This window comes from Ovis canadensis, chromosome 1, assembly GCF_042477335.2.
Source record: "Ovis canadensis isolate MfBH-ARS-UI-01 breed Bighorn chromosome 1, ARS-UI_OviCan_v2, whole genome shotgun sequence".
NCBI classification, from domain to species: Eukaryota; Metazoa; Chordata; class Mammalia; order Artiodactyla; family Bovidae; genus Ovis; species Ovis canadensis.
The window spans coordinates 264205577-264210140 of NC_091245.1; the positions used below are offsets into that span (position 1 = coordinate 264205577).

Here is a 4564-nt window from a genome sequence, read left to right on the forward strand (position 1 = left end):
GCTTGATTGCATGTACTCCCCACTTTCAATTTGGAGTGGTTTCTTGGCACTATCTGACATGCTATAGTCATCATTTTGCCCCAAAAGAGGATGAGATGGCTGGATGGCATCACCAACTTGATGACATGAGTTTGAGGAAGCTCTGGGAGATGGTGAAGGACAGGGAAGCCTGGAATGCTGCACTTCACGGGGTTGCAAAGAGTCAGACATGACTTAGCGACTGAAAGACTGAAATAACAAAACTTAACTTGCAACTCTCATGTTGTGCATTTTTAAAGTTGACAATCGTGTATGCTCTTTCACACTTTCACACTAGAAGGCTTTGAAAGACAGATGAGCCAGGAACATCAAGGCCAAATGCAAACATTCTGTGAATTGCAGCTGGGGAAAATGTCCCCCTTTCAAATGTGGTGTTGGGTTGAGGGGAGGAAATTCCCACTTAGCCTGGAGAATTGTGACCCCATAAATTCCATTGATTAGAAACATTCAGAAAAAGCAAACCCGGGAGGAGAAATAAAGAAAGGCGGCAAGATACAGAGGCTGTTTGGTCACAAACGCTGGGAGGAGAGGCAGAAGGCACTGAGTGCTGGCATCCTGTGTGGGACCAGGGAGTGCCTTCCAGCTCTCACTGGGAATGACACAGGCTGGAGTCGAGAAATGGGGCAGCAGCAGCGGGCTGACCGAGACCAGAGCAGAGATGCTGCTGGACTCTGACCTGCCAGGACCACCGGCAGCTCAAGTAAACAACCTAGGGAAACATGTTCCTCTGAGGGGTTGTACCTGAGACCAGCCCATCCCTCTTTCTTCCCACCTGTCATCGGTCTTTATTTATTCATTCCAACTGCACTGAAGCTGCAGGGGTCCAGCCCCGGTGGATCCAGGGAATTCGAAGGGTGGACGGAGTCGGCGAGGAAGGACTTATTTATTTATTAATATAAGATTGGATTAGGAAGAAATAGTGTAGTAGGAAGATTAAGTGGAGAGAAGAGGCTGATTAACTTGGGTTACGTGGAAAACCAATAAAGCTCCAGACAAGGAGCTTGCACCGTCTACGTTAGGCCGCCGGCGCCCGTTTGAATATCGGAGAGTTCCCTGCCTTGAGCTCTCTCTCTTACGGATCTTAGAAGCCAGGACAAGTAAGTAGACACAGTGAACCTTCACGTTCCAAGGGATCAGCTTGAAAAGGAGAGGGAGGAAGCCAGAGAAAAAATCGACAGGGGGGAGGCCAGACTTGTGCAAAAACCCCCTCCAACTTTATTATTTAAAAGGTGTTTATATACCCTAAATTTTACATAATGGAAGATACAGAGTCACGCAGGGGCAGCAGTCCTGACCCTTTCTGTATATCATTTTTGTATACAAAAGGTCTCAGTTGATTTACATTATCTTCTGGCCAGGAGGCTTGTTAACACTTTTTGGCTCTCTTCCTTAATGGATGTTAATTTCGTTTCCCCTGAAGTGTTTTTCTTTAATCTGCATCTCCTTAAAGCATTAAAGTTACATCTCTATAGAACAAAGGTGCAGTGGGTTATAACAAAGAAGGTACTTAACTCAAAGATCTAATGTTGCTAATACCAGGTCTACTACTTGTTTTTCTATATACCAACTATATCTAAAAATAAAGGATATGAAAATTTGGCAGCAAGTATTGACTCAACAAATGAAACTTTTAATCAGTCCTATTCTAATGATTTTGACTCCTCGGAAGCCCCTACATTCCTAGGACGTTTTAAGCTTCCTGTGCCTCCTGCGGTCAGGAGGCCTCAAACAATCACATACGCAGCTGCTCGAGTCCTGCAGGTAGGCTAGAAAGCCATCAGAGGGGTTTTTGGATTGAAACACTCTTTCAAATGCAGAAGACTAAAGCCCTGAATGGAAAAGCAGGCAGATTCTTATTTTTGGAGGGTGGATGCTCAGGGAATTCCAGGGGGAAAACCTGAAGTCTGATTAGCCTTCCCATCAGAGCTCTGCCACATGACCTTGTCACGGGTGGAATTCCTCACGCTGGCTCCAGGCATGAAGCTACCAGTGCTTACCACCAAATGTATCCAAAATGCCCAGTTTAAACCAGTATATTGGAGGTTTTACTAAGTGCCACAGGGCTTATATGGAACCTGGAGCCGAAATCTCTCGGGGCTCCTCAAGTAAATGTCTGGCTCTGAGCTTTCTTTTAATTACTGAAAATCCTAAATGCTCCACATACGAAAAGATTAACATACGCTTCGGGGGACAAGGCTTATGAAAATGCAATCTCTCTCCAGTGCATGGTCTGAGTTCTTGATTTAAACAGATTTTGTTCTTCTAACCAGTTAAAAATTACCTCCTGAAGTTGGCAGTAGTAGCTATGTTTTTTGCCCAACATCCCCTCCCCACACTGGACCTCTGCCCTCCAAATAAAAAAGTCACTCTTAGCCAATTTCCTAGCTTGGCTCAAAGAACAAAATGAAAAGAGCACTTCGAGATTGAATGATGAGTATTAATTAATTATTCCTACTTAGGAATAGAAGATAGGTGGAGTGTTCTGACAAAATGTGGTCCACTGGAGCAGGGAATGGCAAACCATAAGTATTCTTGCCTTGAGAACCCCATGAACAGTATGAAAAGGTGAGATATGACAGTGAAAGATGAACTCTTCAGGTCAGTAGGTGCCCAATATGCTCCTGGAGATCTGTGGAGAAATAACTCCAGAAAGAATGAAGAGATGGAGCCAAAGCAAAAACAGCACCCAGTTGTGGATGTGACTGGTGATGGTGAATTTAACTCAGATGACCATTATATTTACTAGTGTGGGCAAGAATCCCTTAGAAGAAATGGAGTGGCCATCGTAGTCAACAAAAGAGTCCAAAATGCAGTACTTGGATGCAATCTCAAAAACGACAGAATGATGTCTGTTCGTTTCCAAGGCAAACCATTCAATATCACAGTAATCCAAGTCTATGCCCTGACCATTAATGCTGAAGAAGCTGAACAGTTCTATCAAGACCTACAAGACCTTCTAGAATTAAAACTCAAAAAAGATGTCTTTTTCATTATAGGGGACTGGAATGCAAAAGTAGAAAGTCGAGAAATACCTGGAGTAACAGGCAAATTTGGCCTTGGAGTACAAAATGAAGCAGGTCAAAGGCTAACAGAATTTTGCCAAGTGAACACACTGGTCATAGCAAATACCTCTTCTAACAACACAAGAGAAGACAACTCTACACATGGACATCACCAGATGGTCAGTACCGAAATCAGATTCATTATATTCTTTGCAGCCAAAGATGGAGAAACTCTATACAGTCAGCAAAAACAAGACCAGGAGCTGAATGAATGTGGCTCAGATCGTGAACTCCTTACTGACAAATTCAGACTGAAATTGAAGAAAGTAGGGAAAACCGCTAGACCATTCAGGTCTGACCTAAATCAAATCCCTTATGATTATACAGTGGAAGTGAGAAATATATTCAAGGGATTAGATATGATAGACACAGTGCCTGAAGAACTATGGATGGAGGTTTGTGACACTGTACAGGAGGCAGGGATCAAGACCATTCCCAAGAAAATGAAATGCAAAAAGACAAAATGGTTGTCTGAGGAGGCTTTACAAATAGCTGTGAATAGAAGAGAAGTTAAGCAAAGGAGAAAGGGAAAGATATGCCCATTTGAATACAGAGTTCCAAAGAATAGCAAGGAGAGATAAGAAAGCCTTCCTCAGTGATCAATGTAAAGAAATAGAGGAAAACAATAGAATGGGGAAGACTAGAGATCTCTTCGAGAAAATTAGAGCTACAAAGGGAACATTTCATGCAAAGAAGGTAATTCAGGTGCCCTGGAGATCATACAGAACTTTTTATGAGATATACTTCCCTGGTGGCTCAGAGGTTAAAGCATCTGCCTCCAATGCGGAAGACCCAGGTTCGATCCCTGGGTCGGGAAGATCCCCTGGAGAAGGAAATGGAAATCCACTCCAGTATTCTTGCCTGGAGAATCCCATGGATGGAGAAGCCTAGTAGGTTACAGTCCACGGGGTAGCAAAGAGTCGGACACGACTGAGCTTCACCTTACCTTACCTTACCCTTAAGCGTAGATCTCAAGTAAGCTATTTATGAGATAGAGTGAAACCAGAGTGGATTAAATGTAGATAATGAAGAAGCTTGTGAAACAGGGAAAGTTGATAAGATACCTTAAATATATAAAGTACATTAGTAGCGAATAAGACATGTCATGGTTAGGTAGGACAAATTCTTAAAATATACAGTAATAAAGAAGATCATAGTTAACAGAAGGAGAGGGATGGAAAACAGGTCATGGGCATTAACCTCTGGACTGGTGACTGTGTCTCCCCCAGACCTAGCCAGTCATCAGAGACACCCATTATGGCCTCTTCATGGTTCCTCTGCTCTGCCAAAGAAACACATGAAAATCACAGCTTCTCAGCAGACTACTAGTGAGCCACAGCTAAGCCAGGCCTCCTTATTCCTGCCAATGGAGCAGGGATGGGACAGTGACCAAGGCAACCTTCTACTGAGTGAGCATCATGCTCAGACCTCAATTTTAGCTCTCATGGTCATGCCCTTGGGGA

At 43.4% G+C, this 4564-nt stretch overlaps 1 non-coding gene across 1 annotated transcript; it reads left to right on the forward strand.

The window, feature by feature from the left end:
- Positions 1–3846: 3846 nt before the first annotated feature.
- On the forward strand, positions 3847–3918 carry TRNAW-CCA (transfer RNA tryptophan (anticodon CCA)). The gene has a single exon. It is a non-coding gene; the product is annotated as a tRNA-Trp (tRNA).
- The last annotated feature ends 646 nt before the right edge of the window (positions 3919–4564 follow it).